Here is a 13,915-nt window from a genome sequence, read left to right on the forward strand (position 1 = left end):
GATGCTCTGAACGGTACTCAGAGGAATAGCTAAAGTCTTTGAAATCTTTTTGTAGCCTTCTCTTAACTTGTGTCTTTCTACAACTTTATCCCAGAGGCCTTTTAACAGCACTTTCTCAACCATGTTGGTTTATTTTTCAGAACCTTTCGCTTCAAGAGACAAATGGATTTATTTTGAGATAATCAACACCACTATAATTGATGTCAGGTGGGGTTATTAGCATGGTATTTGATCTGGCAGCTGATTGGTTGCATCTGATTAAGTGTTTTCTAAGGGTATGATCACTTTACCAAACTAGGTATTTCACTATTTGATTTTTAATAATTGTCCAAAATGTTTTAGAATGTTATTTTCACATTGACAAAGAGGGTTAAATTGTTTACATACAGCTAAAAATAATTGGACTTATATTTTATTTACTGGGGTGTAATTTGACAAAAAGTATAGATTTTTACAGGGTATGGTGACTTTATATAAGCACTGCAGCTGACAATTAACAATGAGAGTCAAATGACAAAGGAACTTGCAGCTCAGCTCTGTATATCCATCGTGAAGTATCTGTTTTAATTAAATATTTGGAAAGTAATGAAAGAAAAAAAAAGTTATAGGCAGAGAACTACTAATCGGATGCACTCTAAAAATAATTAGGATAATATTCTGGGAAAAGAAAAATCTACATTATGGCATGAACCAGTATGGCAGAATTACATAAATCCATAGAATGAAATAACAAGTTCAGTTATAAGAAAAGATTTGTTCTGAGTGAGAAATTGTGTTGGACAAAAAACATTCAGCCTACCAGGACCCGACTTGAAGAGCACTGCTGTAACAGCTCTACTTGGAATAACACTCGATAAGACACTAATGCTTAAGTTGCAGTGGCTTACATGACACTACTAGCTTATTTTGATGAGAAAAATTAAATCCAACTACTGTAACACAATTGGAAAATCTTACTTTACTTAAAGTAAGAAAAGCAATTTTTTGTGGGGATCAGTTCAATTGTCTGGAATGAATTGGAGATGCTGGAAGATCACTCACCTCTAGTTGTGATTTATTCATTTGAAATCCATTCTTTCTGGATTTTTAGTGATGGGGTACCTAATCTAAATCAGATATAGCTCTATGTATTCTTCTGATCAGTACTGCTTGCATTGTAATGAAACTTTGAATTCAATATAATTAAATAAATGATGTTGTGTGCTTTGTAAAATGTCTTATGACGGTGTTCTCTCTGAAAGTTTCTATGAATTTTTTTTATATATGAATATGTTTTGATTTTGAAGAGCTGAGTAGTTAGAGAAGATTGGCATGACATGCATCACAGTGAAATATCTGTATGGACTAATGTAAATGCACTAGGTGATTGGAAATACAGCTTGAAGTTGCAGCTTTGTTTGTAATAAATAAAAATCATGCAGTGGAACATATCTCAAATTTAATTAAAAAAAGTAATATGTACAAACAAGTCGAGAAATTCCAGATTTCCTAGATAAGACTGTCACCCTGAATTGCTGCCAAGATAGTTTGCGTTTCTCTTGTGACACAGACATAAGTCTTGGGTTTAATGCAAGATTTTAATATAATAGGTATAAAAAGTACCTTTACCAGTTGATCAAGAACAGTACATTTGTTTTGTTTCCTCTGCTTCCTAGTCCATTTCTTCCAGGTGAGCTTTATCCTTTTTCCATGCAGCTCCAACTTGCCTGGGTGAGGCGGAGCAACTCCTTTTATTTAAGACCCAGGAGTACTTCTGGTGTTAGGACAAAGTCCCATGAAGTAAGGATTGTATCTTCCTGCAGCACCCCACATCGGCAGGACCAGAACCCAACAGGGCTGCAACCTGGGACTACAATTCCCAGTATGCCTTGTGGGTATCTGAATAGGCACCGTAGTCCAGGGATTCTGCCATCTAGCATATTGGGGTAGAAAGTATTCAAAATCTGATATCTCCACTGGCCATTTTATTGCATTGGTCTCCCAGCTGGGTAAGAGTTCCTGTTACATCTTGACCGGGACGCCAGCCCATGTGTGCTGTCCTTTGCACTCTGTAACCATAAACTGGACTAAACCATTTTGAGAATGTTTTTTCAAGTCTTAAAACTCCAGGAATTAAGAAAAGAAGAAAAAGAAGGCTTTTTATGCCTTCAATAAATATGTGTTCATTTCGTGGTGTAGTTTGTGTTCAGTTTGCTAATTTTTGTGTGTCCATGTTGATTTTTCTGGTGCTCCAGTTTGTTCTCTTCTTAAAGAAATACCATTAACTAAGTATCCTGGGTGTTACAATAAGAAAAAAGAGAGTAAATAAATACATAGATGGAAATTTGTAAGTGAATTTTACAAATTCTGCATGCACGCCATACTCATATGACAGACTCAATGTCTACTTCTCATCAACATACCTTCCTGTGTTCCCACCTGAATTGCTAATGCAGACTTGTAAATATTCTCTCTGTCTCTCTCCCTCTATATATATATATATATATAAATATATTTATATTGTGGCAAAGGAGCTATATAGGCGCCTGACCTGACACAGACCCACACCGGAGGCACGTTAAAATAAACAAAAAGAACTTTTATTTTTCTTCACCTGTGGGACACATCTTCCCCGTGTCCCACAGGCACAACACAAAACAGACCCCAAAAGAAAGTCACCACAACACACTCTTCTTCCTCCACTACTCCTCCCAGGCAGCTTTGTCCTCCTCCTCCCGACTCTGGTGTGCCCTGAGTAGTGGCTGCAGGCTCCTTTTGTAGCCCTCCTGGAAGTGCTCCAGGTGGTAATTGGCTTAATTAGGCTGCACTTCCGGGTGTGGCTGCATTCCAACCCACAGAGGCTCGTTAAGCCATGCAGCTCCTCTGGGTGGTGGCCATGGAGCCCAACAGGTATGAGCTGCGGTGTTCCAAGATAATGGCCCCGATGCAATCCAGGGGGGCTGCCACCAAGTGTTCTGGGGGATGTAGAGTGCACCCCATGGCTGCTCCCCCCAGATCCAGTATTGAAGGAGCATCCCGGCCAGGCATGAGTCCTGGCCCTCTGCCACAATAATATATATATACCCAACAGTATATATATATATATATATATATATATATATATATATATATATATATATATATATATATATATATATTGTGATATGTGGCTGGCCTTTCATCCCGGCCAATACCCCCAGGCCGCCAGGTGGAGCCCTTCCTGCAGCATGGAGGTGCCCCGAATGCCAGCAGGGAATACTGGACAATGTAGTTTTTATTCTCAGCCCTGTTGGATTCCTTGGGGCCCGCTAGAGGACGCTGCAGGGAGGCACAGAGACTATTTGCCTTATGCCCAGGAAGTACATCAGAGTCACGTGGACAAAGGGAATGATGTGCTTCCTGGGTGAAGAAAAGAAGGATTTTTTATCTGACCCGGAAGTGTTCCAGGTCATGTGGACAGAGAGGGTGAAACGCTTACGGGTCAAGGACTATAAAAAGGACAGTGAGACACCAGAGCATTGAGCTGAGCTGGGTGGAAGGGTGGCAACGCATCTGGGAGTGGAGGATTGTATTGATTGTTTATTTGTTTATTGATTTATAACGTAAGTATTGTGGAGTGTAGGTGCTTTGTGCACTTTAATATTGTCCAAATAAATAATTATTGGACTTTTACCTGGTGTCTGAAGAGTGGTCAGAGGGTTCAAGGGGTCAAGAGGACCCCAAGCTGTCACTATATATATATATATATATATATATATATATATATATATATATATATATATATATATATATATATATATATATACACATACACACACACGCACATAGGACCTGTGTAAAGTGGGTTTTCCATTTTCCATTTTATGGAACACAATGAAACATTAATGATGAAACAGCACTTCACAAAATATCAATATGACAAATTGTGTTTTCATTAGTGTCATCCTCGTTTGAAATTGGCATAACTGTATATTCATCTGCAAGAGCTTTAGTATTTTATATGTTATTTGTGTTCATTGAAATGGCTGCAAAATGTAAGTTAGTTTTTTATAAACATGACTTATTTAGAGCAGGCAAAGTAACAGAATGTTATTACTAAATGTTATCAGGTCCCAAGGGATGAAAAAACTGCTCAGCAATGAAGACATATGAAGAGAGATGCTTGATGTTTAACCATTTTCCATTTAGCAGTTTTTGATGAGTCTTAGTATTTCAATGACATAATAAAGTAATACATTTTTAAAAACTTGAAATGAATAAATGCTTAGTATAATTAGCATTCCACCATTAAACTAAATATCATATTGGTTGTGGTTTATGGGAAAATTTCCCATACACCTGCCAAGTTCTGTATTAAAAATCGACCATAGACCCCCAGGAATAAGCAATAAACTTGGAGTGGTTAAAAATAAAATGATGGATCATCAGTAATTGCATAGTGTTCAGTTTTTCAAATGGAGTATTATAGAGTAGGTCTTGTTTTTTTTTTTTTACTTGACCTATACATACACTGTAAGATCAATGCAAAAAAACCAGCTAAAATATACAGTATTATTCAATGATCAACATAACAGATTTGTAACTTTTATATTAGTTCTGTTAAAAGCTTGCAAATTGCAAATTGGTTTTGCAATGATAGTATCCATCTGTCCATTACCTTAACACACTTATACAGATCATAAAGCATATGTGTTGTATCTTCTGGTGCAAATAGCGATGACACACGCCTTCTGAAAGTATGATTACTGAATTATTTTATTAAATACAACAATAACATGAACAAAGTCTTAATCTTTTACAGTGCATGCCTTCGTAGAACTTCCCGTCTGTCATAACTAACAAACTACCTCCCACTCCCACGATAAATGTGTATCAAATTAGTATAACAACACCCCGCTACTAAAATCAATTCGAACGGCAGATGGTTAACATGGCTTACTTAAGTCTGTCCAGGATACTACAATATGGCAAGAACATTCCCTTGAAAGGGTACCAGTCCAAGAATCCCAAGTGAACAGGGGGAGAACATGCAATGCAAACTTCATGAAAGGAGCATCTTGGATTTGAACCCTGGTCTTCTTGTCACAAGACAGAAGTGCTACCACTACCACTATAATAGTATCCAGTTTTATATATTTCCATGTATTTATGTTTTAATAGTGTTCAAGCTGCAATGACTTAACTTTAACTTTTTTTTAAACATTTTTAACTTAACTTTTAATTTTAATAAACCTTTCTCTGGGTCTTCTTTGTGGACTTTAATTTCTGTTTTTCAGAAGACATGTAGGCCCTTAGTGTGTGTGATGCTGTAGGCATGTATGTGGTGTAGGTTACTTAGGTTGGGCCTAACTGTACCATAGGTTGTAACTCCCCTTGGTTCTGTAGTGGAATAAGTGAAGTTAGAAATAAAAAAAGTATTAATTATCTCTTAAATTAAAAAAATTATATTAAGAAAGCCACGACACATTAATTGTTAGCCTTGTGGCTACTGCACCATGTCATAGCCAAGATATTGTCTCAATTGGTACTCCAGTTTTCTTCACTACAATTGCTGTCCATAAAGTAGCCCAGTATGAGTGACTATTATTGTGTGTGCTTGTGGCTTCCTAGTGGTGGACTGGAATCCCATCCAGGGTTGGTTCCTGCTTTGTGTCAAATGTTATTAAGATAAGCTTCAATTCATCGCAATCTGTTTGTTCAAAAGTGGACAAGACGGGTATAAAAGTTGTCATTGCACTTTTAGTACCAAATAAAGATTAAACCTTTGTGTAAAGCTGAATGAAATTTCAGTCACTCTCTGATCACCAGTACCTGCAATAGGAACCAGAAATGAATAAAGGCTGGTTTTTGAATTGTTGTCATCTCCACCGTTTCATTTGAATGCCCCATTGAGTCTCTGTTGTGAACATGCCAATCCACAATTGGTGCATTGCTTCTGTGTGTTGTATTATCTCTGCAAGAAAATATATGAATCCACTCTAATAAAGCAAAATGGTCCCATGTGATTAACTGTTGTGCAAGCCATACATAAATCAATCTGCACTGCAAAAGCCAGAGGACCACATTATTCATTGCTTGAGTTCTCCCTCTGGAAGAGAAGATGTGAGAGATCTGTTAAAAAAAAACTGGTCTTAATTCCCATCAGTTCTCTTTCTCTGTCACATATCTCTTCCAAGAGTAACTTCTCCACAGTTCAGCTGTTACATCATTGCTAACTCTTTTTATACAATACAGTTTTGCTGTCTACCCTTTTTTTCCCTTTGTTCCCTACAGTATTATTACTACACTGACATCTGTGAATTATTCAAATTTTCCTAAGACTTGCTGAAACAATTTGAGTGTAGCATCTTCCTTATTTCCTTTATAAGAAATATTCATTGGAAATCCTCAGGTAAAGTGGGCAAAGTTTGTGAAGCTATATTTGATACATAATAAAGTTCTGATTCATAAAACAAACATTTTTATGGTGATGCTAACCACTTTCCGCTTTTCTAAGCTTAAGATATTCAAGAGGTGATCATTCATGCCAAGTATTCATTACCCAAACCAAGGCAAACAAATCCCCATGAAGATTTACAAAGCTAGGGGTTTGGTAATACAGCATGTCTTGTGCTCAAGAGAAAATAAGACTTGCATAGCATTTGGCAGAAGGTATGCCTAACAGAGTCATGACCTATAAGATTATTTTTTATGTTAGGCAAGATACTGGTGTTAACTACTAGGTGTTTCAATGTTTCTGCCACTACGTAGTCTTTGTTTTACTCTGTTAAGATGTTGTGTATCATATTTCAGTCTGAATGTCCTTTCAAATGAATACCTACTAACTCTAGAAGTTATTCATATGCACCATGAGGTCACATTTAATTTTCACCATGCCCAATAAAGTTCTTACTCACATAATTCTAATTTCTTACTCATATTTATTCTAATATGTGTTTTATTACTTCTGTAGTGTGAACAGTGTTTGGATGGTACCACCCACACATCATTTAAAAAGTGTCAAGTGGATGGTTACGTTTATTCATAAAAGAATGTTTTGATGCTTTCAGTGTTTCTCATTATGGATTAAGAATGGTGGTGTCTTAATTAAGAATGTTTGATTAATATAATACTCCATAAAGAACAACTTTTTGCCTTCAGACAATGAACTAATTTCACACATGTATGTGCATGATACAGTAAATATACACTAGAATTAAAAAAACACTTTTACCTGATTTTATTTTCATAATTCCCCAAAGTATCGTTGTTATTATTATCATTCTTCAAAAAATACAGCTCAAAGAATTTCTTGATTGTTGTATAGGTTGCTTCCGCAGCAGACTTCTAAGAAGAGAACAGAGAGGTAGAAAGTCTAAACAGTCCCAAGATACTTAGTAATCTTCTGTAAATTAGCCACATTTCAGATAGTTTTGAGAAGCTTATTTCACAGCTTGTATAATGAAAGGAGGAACAGTCATGAAACAGGATGAAGCAGAACACAGAAGCACATCTCCATAATATGAATTTGTATGTAAAAACACAGCAAACAACAGATAAAATAATACTGAATTAAAAAAACTATATGTAACTATATGTTATATAAAGATTTATATATTCTTTTCACTTTGCTTTCACTTTACTTACTGTAACCTGGCGAGGGCTGTGTGTGGCAACATTATGGATAGGACAGATCAGATAATCTTATCTTCATTTCTCGTATCTAGTCCTGAGTAATTCCTAGACACGTCTAGCTCAGTCAAGATATTTAATCTCTATAGTGTGCCCTTGATGTCCCAGTGGCCTGTACATGATGCAGTTCACAAAGGAGCTTCCCATAAAAAAATCCTACAACATGCTAAAACCACCTCAACTGGTTAATCACAAACCAGAGAAACAGCAGTTCTACTTTGAGGTCCTCCCGTTTTATTGAGTTCAATCATCAGAGATTGAGGTCTGCAAAATTTCACAGAGTTTTACTCACAATGTCATTCTTTCTGGCATTTTCTACAGCTTGTGATCTAAGTGAACATGAGAATGCACTATATACTGACCAGTAAAATAAAAACTCTGTCCAAGGACTTAGCACTGTCTTCAACATCATACTCTGATACAACAGTTGGAAAATTGTTGCTGTTGCACTGGTTCATTGTTGAATCTCAAAATCACCCCGACCCTGAGACACTAGGGTATTTGAACTTCTCCACCTGGGCCAGCTATTCACTAATATACATACATGAGGAATTGTAAAAATTAAAACAAAATAAAAACATCACAAGTTACCTAGTAATATGTTCCTGACTGTGATTATCTAGATCTAACTGAAATAATTATGGAAGGCAATAACAAACAGAAATATACAAAGTAATATGCCAGAGACACCCTGCCCGGGATTGGTTCCTACCTTGTGCCCTGTGTTGGCTGGGATTGGCTCCAGCAGACCCCCGTGACCCTGTGTTCGGATACAGCGGGTTGGAAAATGGATGGAATATGCCAGAGACATAAGCAAACACATACAAAAAAACAATTGACTACCAGTTCCTGATACTCACACCTCACCTGAAGATTACATGCCACACTCTTCGGTAAGAGGACCATGACCTCAGAATTGGAGGTGGTAATTCTCATTCTCCACTGCATTATGCTCAGATGTGAAGTATTCCAATGTGTACCAGATATCACCATCTGTATGAGGTCAAGAGTACAATATCATATAAAGCACAAGAAATGCAAGTCAGGCTTGGCTGTGCTTTGAAATCCTGTCCAGGAAAATCACAAACATGAAAGGAGAAATGCGGCGCTCTTGGCACCAACAATGGATTGGGTCTGAGTTATGGTGAACTGTGAAAACACAAGGACCAAATGGCATGCAGTAAAAACCTGGGAACCCCATATTCTTGAACCATATTCCACAAGATACTTTTTCCAAATTAACAACACACACTTACACTACAAAAAAAAACCTTATGCAAAAACTAGAAAAAATAAATTGAAGCAGGATTTGTTTTACTTTTATTTAGCCAAACAATATTCCAATGTAAGTGAAAGTTTACTTGACACAAGACATAAAAAAGTAAATAATTTTAAATAAAAAATTCTACTAGATTTAATGGCTTAGTATAAAAATATTTCACTTACTTAGATTTAATTTTTTTCAGTGTAGACAGGGTTGGAAAGTTTGTATAATTCCAGAAATTGCTGGACAAGGACGGAGAACTGGTTCTATGTCAGCAATCTGCATTGCTTCTGTTGGAGCAGAGAGCCACCTGTCAGATGAAGCCTCTATTCCAGTACCCCAGCACAGACATTGTACTAAAGGACAAGGAGCATGGTCCCTGGGTAATTAGAGTTCATCACACTTTGAAGAGTGGTCCATGGCGTGCTGATTTAAAAAAAAAAAAAAAAAAAGTGCCCCGCAAAGTGCTGGTGCTAATTGGGTGTGGGTGAGTGCGTGAACACACTTTGTTTTAGGAACTGATGGGGGGTTTCTGCTAAACTGAGAAGACACGTGCAAGTGCGTATGTGGGGCAGGTACCTCATTAGTTCTTTGGAGGGAGCGGTGCATGCACACCTGGGCACTATTGGGAACATTACTTTAAAAGGAGCTAGCACAGTAGTGAGGTGGGGAAAAAAAGGAAGAAAATAAACCCTTCGGAGAGAGAAAATGGAAACAGAGTATGGAGAGAGCAGCATTGGGTAGAGAGAAGGGATGGGTCAGACAGCTAGTGGGGAAAAGACAGCATGATCTTGGGCCTCTCTAAGGAGCGATGGAGTGGTGTTCCAGGGGCTGGTTCACCCCACTGAATAACTGTGTGGAATGGGTGCTAGTATGGAGGGGTCCTCCCTGGGGATCCAAGGTACAACTGCGAGTGTGTGAAGGAATACGGGAGGAGGACTGACCCCAGACAGTCTGGCTGGAGCCACATGGGCAGCTAAGACTGGGGTTGGGTCATGACGGAGATAGCAGTTAACGTTTCCATTGGCTGAGCAAGCAATAGGTGAGCAGGGAGACGAAGATGGGATTGTGCTGGGCTCGTCTGACTGTGCAGTAAGGACCCGATGGCTGTGTTGTTCTACATCCCTCATTTTCAAGGTGGATTTGAAGTCATGGACTTACCTTTTTTTATTTTGTATTTATTTGTTGAAGAAATTTGGGAACTGCACTTGGGGACACTGTTTTGATATTGTGTTTTGTTTTTTATAGTAAAAGCACTCTGGTACTTTTATACCTACCCCATGCATTGTGTGTCCTCATTTGCCTGGCTCATTCTGGTTACGTTACTGATGGTTGTGAGATCCAGAGGCTGCAGCATGCAGCAGGGAGTGTGGATCAGACCTGCACTGTCACACGCGGCAGTCCCCCAATCCAGAGGTACTGTCTCCATATTCCAAACAGCACTAAAGAGGAATTTTAGGCAGAATATCTCCATAATATCCAGAGTTTTTAAAACGTTTTGGTTGGATTTCATGCACCTTTTTTGTCATGCCACTGGGTACATCACCCAGAGGTTTTTTTTCTAATAATTTCATTGTGCTTTCTCCCTTTTATTATCTACAATTTGAATGTTGGTTTATTTTGCTTTGTTTATTCTTTGGATCTAGCTCAGGCATGCAGATATAGATGTTACCTATCATGATGCTTCACATTATTTGTCTGCCAGCATTTTAACGTTTATGAAAAAAGGGTTCCGTAAGGATGGAATACTTTATAAAGGAGAGATTCCACAAACAGAATTAGTAAACCTGGACTTGATGACTGCCTTGCCAGGCAGTGAAGTCATCAGCTCTGTTTTCCATACACACTGTATAAAGCAGGGCGTTAAAGCAGAAACTTTGGTCTGTTGCCACTTTAAACAGATTATGTTTATTAGGCACCAAGTGACGTAAAAAGCTTTGAAGTTTAAATCTTTTTGTAGTAACATCTGCCACAGGACTGAACATTCAACATAACCTGCAGACAAGGGATCTAAGAAAACTATCTGGATGGTAGAATTGAGGAGACAGTGTAAGTGGAATGAAATATATAAAAATGTCTTTGCTGCTCTCAGTGTTGTCATAACATATTTAACTTGTCTAGGAAGACGTACCGTGGCAAAGAGTAAAATTAATGGCTTCAATCAATACACAACACTCTGCCTTATGCCTTTGTAACATCTTCCAAATTTAAAGCCTTTTGGTGCAGTTAAAAAGTTAACAAAATATGCAATGTGTCATGTTTCTTCTATTTTTCTTCATGCTCTGTCCCTTCAAGATAATTATTTTCTGAAATTCTTGCTCACTGATTTGTTGTGCTTGACTACATAAGACTTATGAAATCACTCATTTGAATTAATTGAGGTTTATTTTTTCCATTTCTTTTCTAAGCAAACTGTGGAAATTTCCACTCACGTGTGCCGAATGTGTAGGAGGAACTGCTCTGTGAGGTATTTTTAGAAGCTGTTTCTTATACCTCAAAAAAGATAAAAGCGGGCACGTGTCCACAGAAATACATTCCTTATTACAAAAAGTCTAGTCAAATGTACTGTATAGTTGCAAAGAAGCTGTACTATAGAATGAATCTTTATTATTATAATTCAAAACCAAATGCAGTAAAATAATTATAATGCTTACAAATGCAAATATTTTAAGATGACAGTTTTTATTGAGCTTATTTCATAACATCCATTACATTTCATAGCTTCCATTTTTCTTAGTTAGTGACTATGTTTTAGTTTACATTAAAAAAAAAAAAAAAACTGAAGATCTACTGTAGAATATCTAGGTATGTACTCTACCTAGCCACTATGCTAATACAAGTATTGATTTTGTTGCAACTCCTATTTTATATATATATATATATATATATATATATATATATATATATATATATATATATATATATATATATATATAGTACATATACTGTATATATATATATATGAACACTTTTTTATAAAGGAACACTTTTAAATCAGTTCTGGTCGGTTAAGTAGCAGAGAGGGTTGTTAATCAGTTTCAGCTGCTTTGGTGTTAATGAAATTACAGTAGAGGGGCAACAACGAGATGACCCCCAAAACAGGAATAGTTTAATAGGTGGAGGCCAGTGACATTTTTCCCTCCTCATCTTTTCTGACTGTTTTTTTCACTAGTTTTGCATTTGACTTTGGTCAGTGTCACTATTGATAGCATGAGGCGATACCTGGACCCTACATAGGTTGCACAGTTAGTCCAACTTCTCCAGGGTGGCACATCAATACGTGCCATTGCCAGAAGGTTTGCTGTGTCTCCCAGCACAGTCTCAAGGGCATGGAGGAGATTCTAGGAGGCGGGGAGTTACTATAGGAGAGCTGGACAGGGCCGTAGAAGATCCTTAACCCATCAGTAGGACTGGTATCTGCTTCTTTGGGCAAGGAGGAAAAGGATGAGCACAGCCAGAGCCCTACAAAATGAACTCCATCAGGGCACTGGTGTGAATGTCTCTGATCAAACAATCAGAAACAGACTTCAAGAGGGTGGCCTGAGGGTCCGACATCCTCTAGTGGGCCCTGTGCTTACAGCCCAGCACCGTGGAGTTTGATTACCATTTGCCATAGAATACCAGAATCAGCAGGCGCCCTGTGCTTTTCACAGATGACAGCAGGTTCACCCTGAGCACATGTGATAGATATGAAAGGTTCTGGAGAAGCTATGGAGAACATTATGCTGCCTGTAACATCATTCAGCATGACTGGTTTAGTGGTGGGTCAGTGATGGTCTGGGGAGGGATATCCATGGAGGGACGCACAGACCTCTACAGGCTAGGCAAGGACACCTTGACTGTTATAAGGTATTGGGATGAAATCCTTGGACCCATTGTCAGACTCTATGCTGGTGCAGTGGGTCCTGGGTTCCTGACCTAAATCCAATAGAACACCTCTGGGACATTATTTATCGGTCCATCCGACGCCGCCAGGTTGCACCTCAGACTGTCCAGGAGCTCAGTGATGCCCTGGTCCAGATCTGGGAGGAGATCCTCCAAGACACCATGTATCGTCTCATTAGGAGCATGCCCTGACATTGTCAGACAGGCATACAAGCACGTGGGGGCCATACAAACTACTGAGTATGATTTAGAGTTGCTGCAAAGAAATTTTGGCAAAATGGACTAGCCTGCCGCATCATTTTTTCACTTTGATTTTTGGGGTGTCCTTGAATTCAGCCCTCTGTAGGTTGATAATTTTCATTTTCATCAAACAATGTGGCATCCTTTCTTTCCTAACACATTACCCAGTCCATATCCTTAGAGATATCCAGCATGATTTTTTTTCGCATTGACATCTGATATTGTTCCTTTAATTTTTTTTGAGCAGTTTGTATATGTATATATATATATATATATATATATATATATATATATATATATATATATATATATATATATATATGGTTGAAATAGTTTACTGTCAAATAAATGCAAAGAGTATGCGACACGTGTTTCGCCCTCATTCTGGGCTCATCAGGTGTACACACTCCACTGCACTCCCTTTCGGGAATCGAACTTTGGATGTCAGCGCCAGAGGCGATGCCCCTAACGTTGCGCCACGGCGTGTGGTTCGTTTATTTGACAGCATGTAGATCGGGGTAATTACATTCACGGCATTCGTAGTCTGTGTCACAATCTGATTGTATGGGTGGTTACCTACCAGGTAACGCTTGTGGTTGGCCAGCAATCTGCTAACATCCGCCACAGTGCCCTCAGTTTGTGAGGAGCAGATCATAGAATGGTTGAAATAGTTTACTGTCAAATAAATGCAAAGAGTACGCGACACGTGTTTCGCCCTCATTCTGGGCTCATCAGGTATATATATATTTATATATATATGTATATATTGTGGGGAACAGCCTGGACACAGACAGGTGGACACCGATGGTTCAAAAAGCAGCACACGTTTATTCATTATAACACAAATAAACAGCACACACAAGTACCTCAGCACCA

At 38.2% G+C, this 13,915-nt stretch overlaps 1 protein-coding gene across 4 annotated transcripts in view; it reads left to right on the top strand.

Annotated features, from left to right (window-relative positions):
* The window catches only part of LOC114650673 (leucine-rich repeat transmembrane neuronal protein 4-like), a 651,592-nt gene that overhangs the window by 95,718 nt on the left and 541,959 nt on the right, over nt 1-13,915 (top strand). The window lies entirely within an intron of this gene.

The sequence above is a fragment of the Erpetoichthys calabaricus genome, chromosome 1, assembly GCF_900747795.2.
Source record: "Erpetoichthys calabaricus chromosome 1, fErpCal1.3, whole genome shotgun sequence".
Classification (NCBI taxonomy): Eukaryota; Metazoa; Chordata; class Cladistia; order Polypteriformes; family Polypteridae; genus Erpetoichthys; species Erpetoichthys calabaricus.